The 19,442-nt window shown below is 41.8% G+C and overlaps 1 pseudogene across 1 annotated transcript; it reads right to left on the reverse strand.

The window, feature by feature from the left end:
• Nucleotides 1-4,241: 4,241 nt before the first annotated feature.
• On the reverse strand, nucleotides 4,242-10,501 carry LOC311229584 (retinol dehydrogenase 10-like; annotated as a pseudogene). Its single transcript has 5 exons — nucleotides 10,187-10,501; nucleotides 5,781-5,861; nucleotides 5,524-5,661; nucleotides 4,915-5,041; nucleotides 4,242-4,292 (listed from the first exon to the last, which is right to left on the reverse strand). The product of its transcript is annotated as a retinol dehydrogenase 10-like (transcript).
• Between the last annotated feature and the right edge of the window lie 8,941 nt (nucleotides 10,502-19,442).

Raw genomic sequence — 19,442 nt, forward strand, 5'->3', positions numbered from 1 at the left:
GAAGCCACCTGTCGTCTTGTCTTTTTTCTTCCCAAGAGGCTGATAGGAACTTAAAGTGGTGCCGTTTTCAGAATTCATACGTGTTATTCATATGGTCAAAGACTAGAAAATATTCCCAAATAAAAAAACTAGAGTGCTAAAACTCCTAATTTGTGATGAATTGGGAAAGATGTTCAAGGTGACATTGAGAGCACCCATGGGAATGTTCCGGAGTATACGGGTACATTTGCTGTGTCAGAACTGAGAACACTATAGAATGAAGCTCATTTGGGTATAAGAACTGAAAACATTCGGTGCGTCCACAGAATCCAGTCTTCCATTCATTGTCTATGGAGTAACTCCAGATTTGATAACCGTTAACATCACACTTTTGAGAAAATGTTATTACATTCATGAGTAAATATTTCATTATTACATTCCTAGAGTAGGTATTTTCACTCCCAAACGTGAACAGTATTTGCTCACATATTTAAGTAGTAGTGCATCCTTAGATGGTTCTTGAAAGACACTTTGCTATTCAATTTACTTATGTTCAGTGAGCAGTTATTCCAATGATTGATGGCACGATAAACAACCGTCCTCTTTAAAGCGTTTGATTTTGGACGTGGTAACATAATCTGTCCATCGGCTGACCTAGTAAAATATGAATGAACCTGACTGCATCTGACTATTTGTTTGTATAAGAAAACAGGTTGAGAGGTGATGATCCCTTTTAACTTTTAATATGATATGATTGACTTGGTAGGGTATATGAAGGGTGCATTTGATTACAAAAGACATACTGAAGAAAGGGAATCCAGCAACATTTGGAGAACAAATTAAATGCTAAACCCAACGTGTTTCAGATAACACAACCTTAAATAATAACTTTATATAGCCCCTTTCATACATTGAAAGCTCAGTGCTTCACATCAAATAGCATAAAATGAACATAGGCATACAATTAGCATACAGTTGACAGAATAAAAGCAATGCATAAAGTGCAGACATAAGAATAGGTATAAAAGTAGTGCAATGTAGAAAGTGCAGACATAAGAACAGGCATACAATAAGTACAATGTTGCTCGAAAGCATGTGAACGCCCCCGGAACAGCCAGTACCCAAAACACCCCACACATCAATCCCCACCACATCCCCATCCAATGACCAACCCCTGGGATCCAGCACCTGCCGGCACCCACAGCCCCAACCAAACCTCCCCAGAGCCGAACACCAGTCTCCTGTATGTGCCCAAATGGCCAGTCCCCACCACCATCAGGATCAGACTAAATGCCTTGGTTTTAGTGCACCCTTTTTGTATTATGTATTAACACAGAGTTAAACAAAGGTAAAAAGAAGGAATACATAATAACCATATTGTGTAGGAGAAGTTTAGAAGCCTAGAGGCTTATCGAGAACTTCCCCTGTTTTGTATATCAAAAATATACATATTATTAAAAAAATACCAGTAATGCTTTCAAAAGATGTGTTAATACAAACATACATAGACACAGTACATACATGCATATACTGCGTACATAATAATACATAACCACCTGCTTACAAACCTACCCACCCACATAACCAAATGCATACCTACATGTATGACCTATTTATCTATCTACAACTTTTTTGATATGAGAATTTTTTTGTAGTTTGCTTTAATTTTTTTTTAGCAGAGATGGAGATTTCCTCAGCATAGGATCAGCTGCATTCCAAAGATTGGACCCTCTATACCTCACTGAGAACTGCCCAAGAGAAGTACCACAATAAGGTATATGCCATTGCAGGTCCATGTACTGACGTGTGACATACAAAGGATAATCCTAATTAAAAGAAGAAACTAACCATTTTGGTAGATTAAAAAGTTAAAGATTTTTTTGAAGATTAGATGAATGAGTGCTAGCCCATATTATGTTACAATAAGATATGTAAGTAAAGATCAGACTATAATACAGAATAAAAAAAAAAACTACTATTTATCAATGAACACACCTTCCTAATTATACCTACTGATTTCATTGCTTTTTTACAAACATGATAAATGTGTTTTTTCCAATTGAGTTTATCATCAACTAAGATCCCTAAAATCTTTGTTGAAGTTTCTTGATTGATTTTGGTGTCACTGATTAATAGCTTTGCCTCCTTTTTCGAATAACTGACTTTTATTACAAAATAAAATTAGTTTTTTTTACATTTAACGATAGCTTATTAGTCTGGAACCAATCTGAGACACACGATACACCATCATTGGCTTCCTTAATTAATACGGCAAAATTATCATGTGACATTATAATGTTGGTGTCAATGTCATCAGCAAACAAGATCAAGAATACTCTAGGTCTGGGAGAATACTTTCACCCTTCATATTAACTACTAGAGTCTTGTCATATTAAAAGCGATCTTCACCCAAATTAAGAATCCTAATATGTACATTTCATGATCTAGGACAGTTCCAGCAATACTAAGCTACTCTCAGCGTGTTTCAGCTGACATAGCCAGGATGCGTCAATACTTTTACCAACTAACTTGCATTTTTCCACGATCTGATTGGCCACTGGTGTATATTGTTAGACGTAAACAAAACATTTTTGATAATGCCTGGGGACCGTTTGTGTACTTCTTAAAGCATAATACGAATGTTGGGAACTTGCTTCAACAAGAACAGGATTAGGGGGAGTACTGTGGGACATCTCTTATTATTGTGTAAAAACGACAAGAAACACCCTTTACTTAATGTGTAAAACATTTAGGTTGTATTATTATTTATTTATGTTTATTTTTTATTATTTAAATCTGTATCCTTCCTATGTGAACCTGTTTTTGAAGTTAATTATTATTTTGTGGGGTGGGGTTAGGGGAGGGAGAACGGGGTGAAAATGTTTGCTGAATATTGCTCTGCTGATATACATGTTGTAATTTGCAAACTAAAACCCAATAAATATATTGTTAAGAAAAAAAAAGTATAAAATAAGTATAGCAAGTATAAAATAGAAGTCAAGTACGTAGACAAAAATGTTCAGTATATACATATATACAATGCTCAAGCACTCTGCAAGACTGCTTAGGCACTCTTTCGAAGTTGGTTAAGGTTAGTTTGTCTTAGAGCAGGGCGATAGAACACCAGCCCTGATTCCAAACTCTAACCTTAACCAACTTCGAAAGAGTCGCCAAGCTTAACCAGTGATAGAACTAGGCGTTAGGTAGTTTGCAGGCTGTTAGAGGCGGAAATAAGCGCAGAAACAGGCGTCACACGATTGGCGCACATGTCGCATGACCAGAAACGTCAGTGGCCAATCAGATCGCAGAACGCGGAACTGGAAGTTTGTTGGTAAAAGTATAGACGCAGCCAGGATCAGGGATCAAGATGTCAGCCGAAATGCATTGGTTTTTAGTATTAAAAGTTTGTTGATTTCCAAATGTAGCTCAATCTCCTTGGTAGAACAGTGAAGTTGCAACAGATTGTGTTTCACAAAAGACAGATAAACGGGCTGTTTTGACTTATGTTTCATGTAAATGCAGTAAAAGGATGTAACAAATACAGTCGGGCACATTAACTAGATGCGTTTCTCCTGCTGAGCCAAGATTCAATCGATGTTCAGGCTTTGCTAATCGCTTCTCTGAGGTATGTTACTTTTTTCTATACAGGGACTTTGGTCAGACTGTCCAGCAGTGAAACATTTATGAATGCTGATGTCAACCTGGCTGGGTAGCCATCTAGCACATGCTACAGGGCTGTCAATGTCTGAATACAACACACCTCACATTGACGCACCTCTTGACAGTTGATTGAATCCTAGCCATAGCCTTGGCATTCCTGCCCACTGCTGTCACACGCAATCAGAAGGTAATCTCTTCTCCCATTATTTGATACATCAGAGACCCCCTTTGAATCATTCACATCCAATCTATATTCAAAGGTTTTCGGAGTCCAGTGTGATGGAGTGTTTTTTTGTGCTTTTATGTAGGACTATGCTGCGACCTTGGTCAAGGCCATTAGCCCCCAGTGTCTTCATGGTTATAGGGCTATGCTGCAGGTTCAACAAGGTTGTTGGCCCCTGTGTCTTCATGGTTATAGGACTATTCTGCAGGTTTGACGAGGTTGTTGGCCCCTCATGTCTTCATGGTTATAGGGCTATGCTGCAGGTTCTACAAGGTTGTTGGCCCCTCATGTCTTCACGGTTATAGGACTATTCTGCAGGTTTCACGAGGTTGTTGGCCCCTCATGTCTTCACGGCGTCAAGGAAAGCGTACAACACTTGTCAGGTCTCATGAAACGATAAGCGACCATGTTGGACTTCCAGGGCAACAGTCTGCGAGAAGAGAAGGGGCAACATAGGAGCATCACGCCATTGGTCAACTCTTATTAATTGGAAAAAAGAAGATCTGTGCCTTGGCTAATTATTAATGCCCACACTCTTATTAAAAGGCATGTGTTGAAAAGGAACATGTATTGTCCCCAACTTTAAGTATTTTCACACACCTATACTAATACAAAAAATGTATTAGTTAGACTGACTGTGCTTCTACTTGAGTAAAGTTTTACTGACCGTGATTCTACTTGCGTAAAACTTTACTGATGATGCTTCTACTTGAGTAAGACTTTACTGACGGTGCTTCTACTTGAGTAAAACTTTACTGACTGTGCTTCTACTTGAGTAAAACTTTACTGATGGTGCTTCTGCTTGAGTAAAGCCTTACTATAATATAGGCAGTATTCTCTCCACCTCTGGTTTCATGTGTGTTGGAAAAACAACACATGTTAATAGCAACACAATTTTAAGCCAGTGTGTCTTTTGGTTCAGGGCAACACGCCCTGCGTTATTTAAACAAATTATTTCTAAGATTGCAATGCATAAAAACACGTATGATTATGAATAATAATATACGGCTAATATTAATAATGAAGTCTGTCTTGCTACTTAGTACTCTCACTCGAGACAGGACTGGCAGGTACGTGAGGTGTGGGATGCAGACCAGTGGCTGGTCTATCAGGATGACATTCATGGCCTGTTTTACACAGTATACAGATGTACAGATGTCCCATACTCGGCATTTCCACCTCCCTGATGGGGGCAGCAGAGTACAAATAGCAAGCACTGTCATCTCCCTGTTTACATCTCTATCTGTGAACCATCAGTCTCCTCACAACACATTTGTCAACACACATACTTGAGAGGTACAATTGATAGATGTGATGGGAGTTATTTAGATAATTTTTTAATGCTCATTCATTATATTCATCCTTTCAAAATAGACAACTCACTGTGTGGCCTACTTTTTGTCGACTCACAGAATCCTGCAAGATACAAGATACTTTAATGCCACACAACTATAGTTGGTGGTACATCGTTTGCGGCACAGCATGTTATTTAAGCACTGGGACATCAACATGGAACATCAAACGCCCCCCTCCCACCTCCCAATCCCCACAATAAATACATAAATACATACAGGACAGTCACATATAACAAGTGTCAGTTCAATTCAGTTCATGTTCATTTCAGTTCGGATGCTTGCAAGTCTGTGCAAGGGGGGGCATACCTGCAGCCTTGGCACATGCTTGTGTCCACGATGTAGGGGCACTAGAGTCGTCTTGACCCCTTCCATCTCCTCCGCTAGCAGCTCACTGGCCAAAGACTCGTGGAAACCCACTGCAGCAAATTTACTGCCACAGTAGTCCTGCCCCAGAGGATTAGATTACATTCAAATGTATTGTCATTATATACAGCACAAGTATAGTACAACGAAAAGAGGTTTGGTACTGTCTGTTCCTTGACATCACCCTCTCTCTGGTGCACCTCCACGCAGGCCACACTGACGATGGTCACTACGTGTCCGTGATTCTGGACCTTCATCTGAGGGAGGAAGGCCTTCACTGTCTGCGACACACAGACACACACACACACCAACACGCATTAGAATGGTACAATGGGTTATAATGAGGCAGCAAAGTGGATGTCGTGTTCACGAGACTAAATGAGGCTGCTGATTAAATGTGTCTCAATGTGAAGCAGGTTTATCCAACATGGGAACTGTTACCCATTAAGAGGATTGCGAGCAGGAATCTCACTGTGCTGTAGTTGGGCTCACAGGGTAGATGCCGCTCCACTAAGGGGATGAAGCTATTAATGCTGTATGTTATTCACACGTGCCACGTGCGGCACCACACACACTAATCAGCGCTGTATAGTACAGCTGACGTAGAGACGGCATTAGGGTTCTCTGATATCTTATGTGATATGACATGTAAAGACTTGCTGTAGTTTCAGTCATTGCTGTTCCCGTGCATACGCGTTAGCATTCTGACCCCAATAGGGCTGACCTTCGAATTTTTTTTTGGAATTCGAAGCTTCGGGGCCGAGATTTGATTTTAATTCGAAGCTTCGAGATAAAAAAAAATATATATATAATATTTATTTTATTTTATTATTATTATTATTTTTTTTTGTGGGACTTGTACAGCACTTTGTTCAACTTTGTCAGTGCTGTAAAGTTTAAACCTTTTTAAATCTTAGACAAACAAAACACTTTGCTTTCATGAAATATTGTAAGCCATCATTTGAGGCTATATAAAAGCAGCACAATGAACACAAATCTGTCAGTGCCGAGTCCGACCTCATCTTAAATAACAAACAGCATTGATTGTTGTAGTTAACAAAGAGAGGCAGAGTTGATTTTGCAAAAGAAAAAGAAAAAATCATATTATTTTTCATATTCGAATCCCATGCCCATCGAACGAAGCTTTGAAGCTTTGAAGTATTTAAGACAGCCCTAGACCCCAATAAATTAGTTGCCAATTTGATGGAAAACATAATATGTACTATTCATGGCACACATGGGCTCTCTCATATGTTGGAACTATTTCATATAATTTTGGCTGTAGTGTCCTGTATTTGGCAGCAACCCAGAATAGGACTTCTGATCTAGGATCAGTGGCCAAGGACCTTTTATCATCTCCTTGATGATGGCAATCACCAAGAAACCTGATCCCAGGTCAGAAACACAATGCCATCAATACTTCTCTGGGGGAAAAAAGGCTGTATAAAGATTGACAACCTGCATTGATATCAGTTTCCAAACATAACAAGTTTATTATACCCATGCCATTCCTCCATGCATCCATCACTTAATATTATCATATTATAATTAATTTGTATATTATATTAAACTATATTTACACTATATACTATTATATTATGGTACTATATTATATTGTATATATCATGTACTATATATCTCATATCACATTATATATGTGTTGTATACACTATTATGTACTATATACTATTATATATACTGCAGCTCTGTCCCCTCGTTGAGAAACCTGCCCGCCGTTCCCCACCCAGTCCATGGCTGACGGATGCAGTGAGAGAACAAAGACGGGTCCTGAGAGCGGCTGAGAGGAAGTATAGAAAGTCACGCCTCACTGCTGACATCGACACATATCACAACCTCTTGTTAACATTCTCCAAAACCATTACTAATGCCAAAGCTTCTTTCTTTCACCATAGGATCGAGGCCTCTGCCAAGAATCTTCGCAAACTGCATGCTACCATGTCCTCCCTCCTCACTCCCCCCCCCACCTCCTCCTCCCTCATCTTTTTCTGCCGAAGACTTTGCGATCTTCTTTGAGGAAAAAGTGGAGAACATCCGCAGCTCCTTCTCCCAACCCCCACCCATTCCAAACGCTGAATCGAGAACCTCATCCTTCACTCTGTCATCTTTCTCTCCCATTACAGAAGCCGAGACCCTGACACTGGTAACGTTGAACCGTCCGACTACATGCCAGCTGGACCAGCTACCCTCCCCACTCCTCCAGACCATAGCACCGGACATCCTCCCATTCCTAACTGCAACCATCAACTCCTCACTCAACTCGGGGGTGGTCCCCACCTCCCTAAAACAAGCCAGAGTCACGCCCCTCATAAAAAAACCAACCCTGAACCCCACCGTCATAGCCAACTATCGCCCTGTCTCTCTTCTCTCCTTCCTTTCTAAAACACTTGAACGTGCTGTATCCAACCAACTTACTGCTTATCTCTTACAGAATGACCTCCTAGACCCTAATCAGTCTGGCTTCCGGACTGGCCACTCCACAGAAACGGCCCTCATTGCGGTCACAGAGGCACTTCACTTAGCAAAAGCGAAAGGCCTCTCCTCTGTCCTGATTCTCCTAGATCTATCTGCAGCCTTCGACACAGTCAACCATCAGATCCTCCTCGCGGCCCTCGCAGGAATGGGAGTGGCTGGATCTGCGCTGACATGGCTGACATCATACCTCAATGACCGCTCCTACCAAGTGTCATGGAGAGGGACTCTGTCGGCCAACCGCCCCCTCCGGACGGGTGTCCCCCAGGGCTCGGTCCTAGGACCCCTTCTCTTCTCCCTCTACACTAAATCACTGGGTAACATTATCACATCTCATGGCTTCTCATATCATTGTTATGCCGATGATACTCAACTCTTCCTCTCCTTCCCTCCCTCAGATATCCACGTCTCTGAGCGGATCTCGGCCTGTCTGTCCGACATCTCCGCCTGGATGACGACCAACCACCTCAAACTGAACCTAAGCAAAACAGAATTGCTCCACCTGCCGGCCAAATCCTCCCCCCTGACCGACCTCTCCATCACAGTCGAGAATGCAGCTGTGACCGCGTCGCCGACCGCCAAGAACCTTGGTGTTGTCCTCGACGACCAGTTGAACTTCTCTGCTCACATCGCAGCGACAACCAGAACCTGCAGATTCCTCCTGAGCAACGTCAGAAGGATACGCCCCTTCCTGACAAAAGAAGCCACCCAACTCCTCGTCCAATCAACAGTCATCTCCCGCCTCGACTACTGCAACGCACTGCTAGCTGGCCTCCCGGCCACTGCCACCAAGCCTCTTCAACTCATTCAAAATGCAGCGGCCCGCCTGATCTCAAACCTACCGAAGTCAGCCCATGTCACCCCACTTCTTAGGGACCTGCACTGGCTCCCCATTGCTGCACGTATCCGCTTCAAGGCCCTCGACCTAGCATACCGTGCGGCAAAGGGAACCGCTCCCGCCTACCTCCGGTCAATGGTCTCTAACTACACACCCTCAAGACCCCTACGCTCTGCGTCTTCTGGCCGCCTCAGATCTACTCCTATCCAAGCTCCCGGAGGGTCATCAAAGAGAAGCCGCCTATTCTCAGTCCTTGCCCCACAATGGTGGAATGAACTACCCATCCCAGTTAGGACAGCCGAATCCCGTCCAATCTTTCGCCGTCGACTAAAGACTCACTTCTTCAACCATTATCTGAAATGATAAAAAAAAAAAAAAAAAAAAAAAAATCTAACCCCGACTAACCTTAATGTCATGCACTTGTCCTAATAAACTAACCTACACTGTAACACGCAACACTTTGATGAACATTGTTACTCAGCTGATAGAGTTATACCCTTCTTGCTGTCTTGTCGCACAGAACTTGTAATTCGCTTTGGATAAAAGCGTCAGCTAAATGACTAAATGTAAATGTAAGTGTGTGTGTGTGTGTGTGTGTGTGTGTGTGTGTGTGTGTGTGTGTGTGTGTGTGTGTGTGTGTGTGTGTGTGTGTGTGTGTGTGTGTGTGTGTGTGTGTGTGTGTGTGTGTGTGTGTGTGTGTGTGTGTGTGTGTGTGTGTGTGTGTGTGTGTGTGTGTGTGTGTGTGTGTGTGTGTGTGTGTGTGTGTGTGTGTGTGTGTGTGTGTGTGTGTGTGTGTGTGTGTGTGTGTGTGTGTAAAAAAAGAAATAAAAAAAACGTAAGTCTTAAGGGGTAGGGCCCGACAAGCCTAGTGCTTCTCCCTAGCCCTTTTCGGACAATTGGACAATGCTGGTAGCAGCTGGTAAAACGTTGGCGATTTATGGAATGACCATTGTTATGTGTCCAAAACCCGAAATAAAAAATAACTGAACTGTGCTGTAAGTGTTTTTTTGTTTTCTTTTAATAAGTGGTCTACATGTTAATTAAAATAATAGCTCTACATTCTGACAGTCATCACTGATATAGTGTGATTGGATAAAGTGAGAACGGGATAGCAGAACATTTATTTTCTGTTTACTACAGAGCAGAGGGACTGCGAGACCCATGGTACTGACCAAAACACTCTAAATCAGTGACTGCTGTCGGAATGTAGAGCCATTTAACACTTATTTGAACAAAATAAATACCACTTACAGCACCTTTAAACCCTACAAGTCTCACCCAGAAGAGGGCATGGTTCTCTCCATCAGGTCACCACCCCTGCGTTGTTCACCAGTAATGCTAACGTCTCTGCTCACATCCTGCTGCTCACACCCGTCCGCCTCCCGGTACACGTCCTCGTGGTTGGTCACTGTGTAAGGATACGCCTTGCCCCCCATCTCCAGCTGGCACCAGCTTGACCGCCTGCTCATTTGCACCGCTATTGATATCCCATGGTACCACTTCCGCCCCATGTTTGGTGAACTCCAGAGCAAAGAGGTCGCCTACAGACGGCCACGCTGGTGTCTTGCCTCCCTCTGGGACTCCAGCCTGCATCCTTGGTTTATAAACACCATCGTCCCGGATTAGAGGAAATACCTTGAGCTCATAATAAAACGTGTGTTGTAAGCTGTGAGTGTACATGCATTTTCATCGTTACTTGGGCAGCATGACAATTAGGGATGGGACAGAATATTCGAAAATTCGAATAGTCGTTTCTGTTATTAAGATAGATTTCATTTTTTTACAATCGAATATTCGTTTTGTAAAAAAAAATCTTTTATAAAATGTTTTTTTTTTTTATTGAAGCAAACTTTCTTATATAATTCCTTTATATATTTACAGGCAGCCTAATTGATCAAAAAGATGCACATGCTACTGTTTCTGTTTGTTTATTAAAGCCGGTTGATAGGCCAATGCAATGCTGTTATTATAGGCTACAATGGTGAATGGTGTCATTTTGATTTATTGCTGGTCAGCTGATAAAAAAAATATATATCTATTAATATACTTTTTTCTTTTTTATATATATAACTTTTGGGGGGGGGGGGCGAATATTTGAATATTCCATATTATGAAACACGAATTTTCGAATAGCACTTTTGCTAGAAAGTCCCATCCCTAATGACAATGTGGATAGTGGTTTGTTTTTGTCACTATAGATTAGCATACATATTGCTCTCTGGTAGACAAGTGTATAAGGCTACAGTTGCAGGCTGCTATATATATTGTATTGAAATGCATGTAAATAATAGTACAGTATGTACATTGTCATTCATTGAGATGACTAGTAATATGTGTGTGATATGTTTCAATTAGCCTGGGTCCCATGTCGAGGAGAAAATAATCTCAGTTTGGTCTCTTTTGATCTCTGACCCCTAAAATTGAGGAATACCTTTTTTTTAGGGATGTCCGATATTATCGGCCGATATCGGCATTATATTTATTGTCAAAAGTATGCATAATGTTGTGTTAATTCCACAACAAGAGATATGTAATGTTAATGACCTGAAATTATAAAAAAAAAACTGCATATATCGGTATCGGTTGATATCGGTATCGGAAATTAAGAGTTGGACAATATCGGTATCGGTAAAAAAGCCAATATCGAGCATCCCTACTTTTTTTTACCCCTAACATGGTCAAGCATAAACAGAATGGTGACATTTGACACCAAAAAATGACCATTTGTTGACCTTTTCAGGCTATTTCACGAGAAGAAAAAGCATCTGTACCAAATATTATAAACATGTGTTTATTTGTTAATCTTTTCACAACCCCCAAATTAATCTGGCTCCCGACCCCAGATTGAGAACCACTGATTTAAATTAAGATCATACCATGATGTGATCATACCAAGATGTGATCATACCATAGCATCACATGTGGAAGCGAGGTTGTAGATATAGACTAGTTATAGGTTATAAAGATTTGTTATATTGAGTGTACACTAGCTCTACTGATGAGCTTTGTATGCATTACATACAAAGCTCTATAATGAACCACTGCAGATTCAAGTCAAAACTCGTCCTAACAAGTTTGCTTTGTGTTTTCAAAGGGATCAACAGATAGATCAAAGAGTCTCAACAAAGGCTGGTGGAGTGAAAACAAGCCACTCCTGAAAAACTGTTCTTGTGTGGTTTTCTGGGAAAGCTTGGCGAACACTCGGTGCTGCCACCACTGCTCACCAGTAAAACACGTTACTATCACTGTTAACCAGTCAGGTCAAGGTGCTGATCTTATCTGATCTTATTGGTGACCAGTGGTGGCAGCACCACTGGTTTATGCCTGTCAGTGCTCCTCCCTCTCTCTGTCGCTCTTTCCCCTTCTCCCGCTCTCATTATGGTCAAGTAGATGCAGAGGGTGTGTCAACGGGGCAGCTGATCTGAGGTCTGTGAGGTCATAGTATTTAAACCCGCCCCAGACGTGGAGAAGCTGTCAGATTGTAAACTCTCGTACCATCCTGCACGGCAAAGACCTGGAGACACTGACCTGCCGGCTAAGACCTGGAGACACTGACCTGCCGGCTAAGACCTGGAGACACTGGCCTGGCTCACGAAGAACTGCTCTGACCTATGCCCGGTTGATGCCCCTGCTCTAACCCGTCTGTCTGACTCTCCTGCCCCTGTGTATACCCTGGACATTGCGAGAAACAACCCTGTGTACCAACCTATACCTGGACTTTGACTATCCCATTAAATACACCCATATTGGGTTTTATCCAGTTCTGCCTACCATCACTCCTTGTCTGCATTATGGGTTCAATTACACAACCGTGACAAATTTGTATAAATTTGGGGTCCTTGACATGAAAAAGGGTGAGAACCACTGCCATATAATGCATTTAAAGATCTATTCGACCATTTATTTCCGCACAGCGTTGACTTTTGTAGCAGCGATTCTTACTGCCACACGACAGAAGGTTAACCCTTTACTATCACACAACCGAAGGTTAACCCTTTACTATCACACAACCGACGGTCGCCAGGGTTAAACAGAAACCATAAGGAGGATGATCTAAACGTAAACAGTAAAGTTCTGCGTGCATGTTTACTTCCCAAGAAGGCGTGTTTGTCTGCGTCAAGACCCTGTGTGTGAACACTGCCTGCCTTGATTTCTCACAGCTTCATAATAATCTCTCATAAGTCTAAGGCTTCTAACAGGCAGGTGGTTGAGGAAAGGAAAATCTTAAGATGCATGAGTTGTGTTTGAACATGTGTGCTTATTCAGATGACGGATGGAAGATTTATATTTTATGCTGTGAATATTTGTATGTATTTATTTATTTATTATATTTTAGAGCATCGTGTATTCCTTTGAGAGTTGATAAGGAGGAAAATAGTGAGATCATTAAGGGTGCACTATATGCAGCTTGGAGAGAGGAATTGGTTTACATTTGCAGAACCTGCAATTAGTTTCCTGCAATTAGTTTACAAAACATACCTCGGCTACTATGTATGTAATTCTTAGATTTATTTCTATTTTATGTCATCCTAAATCAAACCGAAATAATTTTGAGGCACTATGGAACAAAGGTAAGCCTAGAACATTCTTTGAATAGTTAATATGTTTGCTAACAGAACTGTGTGTCCCTGTCATTGAATGACAATGAGACAGAAAACTTTCAGTTGACTTACTATGTAGTTTAAAATAGTGTTGTGCGGACCCAATTTGTTGACAGTTTTAAAAATGTTATTCAATAATGAAAATAATGATTTTTTCTCACTTCTCTGATTAGAAAATGGTCTCCAACAGACTGCATAGAGCACTGTGTCTATACCTACTGTAATGATGTGAACCTGTGTGTATACTGTAATGATGGGAACCTGTGTGTATTGAATTGAATCAAATTGAATTTTTCACACACACACACACACACGATACGATACGATACATGTCATCATCGTAGGAACATCATCATCAAAATTGTGTGCGTGTGCCAGGTCTCCCAAGAAGCTATTTAAAGCTTTTGGAGGGAGCCTGATCACAAATAATGGCTTCCAAATATGGACAACATATAACATGCATAAGCTTACATACTTACTTACATACTACATACATACATAAATACAGACAATAATATTCCCAAGTTTAGTTACTATTTAAGGATTTGAGCAATTTCTCTTTCAGTGACTTTTTGAAGGTGGAGATGGATTTTGACTGTTTCAGACTCTCATCAAGCTCGTTCCATTTACATTTGACATTTAGTCATTTAGCTGACGCTTTTATCCAAAGCGACTTACAAGTTCTGTACGACAAGTCATCAGGAAGGGTACAACTCTATCAGCTGAGTAACAATGTTCATCAAAGTGTTGCGTGTTACAGTGTAGGTTAGTTTATTAGGACAAGTGCATGACAGTAAGGTTAGTTAGGTTTTTTTTATTTAATTTCTTTTATTATTATTTCAGATAATGGTTGAAGAAATGCGTCTTTAGACGACGGCGGAAGATTGGACGGTTTTCGGCTGTCCTAACTGGGGTGGGTAGTTCATTCCACCATTGTGGGGCAAGGACTGAGAATAGGCGGCTTCTCTTTGATGACCCTCCCGGAGCTCGGATAGGAGTAGGTCTGAGGCGGCCAGAAGATGCAGAGCGTAGGGGTCTTGAGGGTGTGTAGTTAGAGACCATTGACCGGAGGTAGGCGGGAGCGGTTCCCTTTGCCGCACGGTATGCCAGGTCGAGGGCCTTGAAGCGGATACGTGCAGCAATGGGGAGCCAGTGCAGGTCCCTAAGACCAGATCTGCATGCCCCTGCATGTTATACTTAGGCTGTTACATTTAAGCTTTCTTCTCTTACCAAAGATAAGATGCTTATTCCTAGTGTTATGAATGTGCAGGGGACGGCAGACTGGGACAAGCTCAGACAGTCTGTGATTCATGTTATACACAACTAGATACATCATTGAAGCATTTTGGTGGACATTAAAATCAGCAAGCCTCAAGAGATACCTACTGTAATGATGCGAGCCTGTGTGTATACCTACTGTAATGATGTGAGTCTGTGTGTATACCTACTGTAATGATGTGAGTCTGTGCGTATACCTACTGTAATGACATGAGCCTGTGTGTATACCTACTGTAATGATGTGAGCCTGTGTGTATACCTACTGTAATGATGTTGATGTGAGCATGTGTGTATACCTACTGTAATGATCGGAACCTGTGTGTATACCTACTGTAATGATGTGAACATGTGTGTATACCTACTGTAATGATGTGAGTCTGTGTGTATACCTACTGTAATGATGGGAACCTGTGTGTATACCTACTGTAATGATGTGAGTCTGTGTGTATACCTACTGTAATGATGGGAACCTGTGTGTATACCTACTGTAATGATGTGAGTCTGTGTGTATACCTACTGTAATGATGTGAGCATGTGTGTATACCTACTGTAATGATGTGAGCATGTGTGTATACCTACTGTAATGATGTGAGCATGTGGGTATACCTACTGTAATGATCGGAACCTGTGTGTATACCTACTGTAATGATGTGAGTCTGTGTGTATACCTACTGTAATGATGTGAGCCTGTGTGTATACCTACTGTAATGATGTGAGTCTGTGTGTATACCTACTGTAATGATGTGAGCCTGTGTGTATACCTACTGTAATGATGTGAGCATGTGTGTATACCTACTGTAATGATGTGAGTCTGTGTGTATACCTACTGTAATGCTGTGAGTCTGTGTGTATACCTACTGTAATGACGTGAGCCTGTGTGTATACCTACTGTAATGATGTGAGTCTGTGTGTGTACCTACTGTAATGATGTGAGCCTGTGTGTACCTACTGTAATGATGTGAGCCTGTGTGTATACCTACTGTAATGATGGGAACATGTGTGTATACCTACTGTAATGATGGGAACATGTGTGTATACCTACTGTAATGATGTGAGTCTGTGTGTATACCTACTGTAATGATGGGAACCTGTGTGTATACCTACTGTAATGATGGGAACCTGTGTGTATACCTACTGTAATGATGTGAGTCTGTGTGTATACCTACTGTAATGATGTGAGCATGTGTGTATACCTACTGTAATGATGTGAGCATGTGTGTATACCTACTGTAATGATGTGAGCATGTGGGTATACCTACTGTAATGATCGGAACCTGTGTGTATACCTACTGTAATGATGTGAGTCTGTGTGTATACCTACTGTAATGATGTGAGCCTGTGTGTATACCTACTGTAATGATGTGAGCCTGTGTGTATACCTACTGTAATGCTGTGAGTCTGTGTGTATACCTACTGTAATGACGTGAGCCTGTGTGTATACCTACTGTAATGATGTGAGCCTGTGTGTATACCTACTGTAATGATGTGAGCCTGTGTGTGTACCTACTGTAATGATGTGAGCCTGTGTGTACCTACTGTAATGATGTGAGCCTGTGTGTACCTACTGTAATGATGGGAACATGTGTGTATACCTATTGTAATGATGGGAACATGTGTGTATACCTACTGTAATGCTGGGAACATGTGTGTATACCTACTGTAATGATGTGAGTCTGTGTGTATACCTACTGTAATGATGTGAGTCTGTGTGTGTACCTACTGTAATGCTGTGAGCCTGTGTGTGTACCTACTGTAATGATGTGAACATGTGTGTATACCTACTGTAATGATGTGAGCCTGTGTGTATACCTACTGTAATGATGTGAACATGTGTGTGTACCTACTGTAATGATGTGAGCCTGTGTGTATACCTACTGTAATGATGTGAGTCTGTGTGTATACCTACTGTAATGATGTGAACATGTGTGTGTACCTACTGTAATGATGTGAGCCTGTGTGTATACCTACTGTAATGATGTGAGTCTGTGTGTATACCTACTGTAATGATGTGAGCTTGTGTGTATACCTACTGTAATGATGTGAGTCTGTGTGTATACCTACTGTAATGATGTGAACATGTGTGTGTACCTACTGTAATGATGTGAGCCTGTGTGTATACCTACTGTAATGATGTGAGTCTGTGTGTATACCTACTGTAATGATGTGAACATGTGTGTGTACCTACTGTAATGATGTGAGCCTGTGTGTATACCTACTGTAATGATGTGAGTCTGTGTGTATACCTACTGTAATGATGTGAGCTTGTGTGTATACCTACTGTAATGATGTGAGTCTGTGTGTATACCTACTGTAATGATGTGAACATGTGTGTATACCTACTGTAATGATGGGAACATGTGTGTATACCTACTGTAATGATGTGAGTCTGTGTTTCGTGGCAGGTACTAGGTTGTACCTGTTACAGTGGTGCCGTGACCCGGATGCCTTGGGTGGTGTGAGTTTAGGGGGGGTGAGTGTAACGGATATGTACCGCGATAGTGTGACTACGGTACATGGAAGTAAAACTCACTCCCCAGAGGCATTCAAACTGAGCGCTTAGAGAGGAGTTCCTCTCTTGGCGCAGCGGTTTGTGTTGCTTCCCCCCGTGCGGACGCCCGGGGCTCGACTCCCACTCAAGGCGCGGTCGAAGTTTCGTGGCAGGTACTAGGTTGTACCTGTTACATATACATACTGTAATGATGTGAGTCTGTGTGTATACCTACTGTAATGATGGGAACCTGTGTGTATACCTACTGTAATGATCAGAACCTGTGTGTGTACCTACTGTAATGATGTGAGCCTGTGTGTACCTACTGTAATGATGCAAACATGTTTGTGTACCTACTGTAAATTGTGAGGCCACCATGTCTATTGCATCTATCCACATTGCATGCAGATCCACACTACAGCACAGATTAAATGGGCATGTCACCAGAACATTTCATAATTTCACACATAAAACAAAATCGGTTCTTTGCACAGAGTGATGTTGACTAGATGTTGGTGTTGGTACCATGGGGCTAATGCTTAACAGACATTATATGATAAGGTGTTCCTGATAAAGTCATTAGGGTGTGTGTGGGGAATGTATAGTAGCTTATAATACAGTAGCCAGCTGTGTTTTTCATTTCCAGAAGAGCAAGATGCCTCCAGGACAGGGCTCATAAAGTGATCTCATACAGTCTCTTCATACGCCCCGCGGGTCTTCCACAAAACCCCGGCGACGGGTTTAAATGGCGTCTTCACCTAATAGACAGGAGGACAAACACCTCTGCCATCAATTTGGGCTGCTGCCCTCTCTATGTGCCACATGCATTTGGAGCTGAGTGCTTGTTTACTGAAGCGGTAAATAGAGAGGGGTTGGACTCGACGTGCCATAGAATTCCCAGAGTACACATGGGGGCCACGATATGGGGCTATGTAGGGGGAGAGAGAGAGGGAGAGGGAGAGGGAGAGAGGGAGAGGGAGAGAGAGAGAGAGAGGGAGCGAGAGGGAGAGAGAGGGAGAGAGAGAGAGGGAGAGAGAGAGAGCACTGCAGTTGTGTTAGTGTTTGGCAATCTCTCTCCTTGCACACACACACGCAGTAGTAGTGGGAATGTATTTGGCGGTCTGTGCACTGCACTGTCCGCACAGTGTTGTTCTTTCCGCATGAATGACCCCTGCCATACGAATTTGATTAATCCGCTCTTTTCACATGTATGGCCAGGAAGCCGCTTACACCAACAGCAGAGCAGGGGAGGGACAGTGGAAAAGCAAACAGGCTTCATTCTTCCTATTAATTTTTGTGAGCGAAAATGGACCTTTGGTCTCCAATACCACGACGCATACAGTCTCTGTTGCTGCTCTCAGCAGAATATGCGTTGGGATATTGAATGGGTTATCCATAGCTGTCCTTAATAATGTGAACATGCCACCTTGCATGAATAGAGCACACTAAATAATGAATGTCTAAAGTCTATACACTGGATGATTGTGATCAGCAAGGCGCTGGAAGTTCAAGTTCAAGTTTTGCTTTGTTGTCACATAAGGTCACATTACAGTGAAATGCTTGGTTCTGTATGAGCCCCCATAAGATTGTGCTTCATACAGTACAAAAGAATAAAGACCAAACACTGTACAATTTATACAATATACAACTAAAGTACAAAATAAAGTACAAATGATGATCCATGAAGTACAGAATCAGAAACACTTTTTTAAATGCAAAAATGAGGTAGGGATGTATAGTGCAAATCTTTTAGTAATAAATAGATAAAATATGGTGTCGCCTGCATGACTTTCCTCAATCAAGACTTGTAGACTATATTGAACTATTCGGGTTGAATATTTAACGAGTGAACAGACATAAAATCCCAACCTGCCTTTTTGTTATGAGGCATCGTGTGAAACTGTCCCTTTAAGAGACAACTATTTGAAGGATACGGAGTTGACACAGATGAAGAGGCACGAATAACCCATGATGACACTTGCCCCGCTGACCGTAGAACAGAAGATAGGCACAAATGGGGACGTTTGACGGGATTGTTTTTCACCTTTTTGCTAAATAACTGACCCCCTGTTGAACACTTGGGAGGCAGTTTTCACTGCTCAGTCAACTCGTTGAAAGCGCACCACACGCAGTTAGTGCGTCGTTGCCAAAAGGCGCAGAAGAACTC

The sequence above is a fragment of the Notolepis coatsorum genome, assembly GCF_963971535.1.
Source record: "Notolepis coatsorum genome assembly, chromosome: 6".
NCBI classification, from domain to species: domain Eukaryota; kingdom Metazoa; phylum Chordata; class Actinopteri; order Aulopiformes; family Paralepididae; genus Notolepis; species Notolepis coatsorum.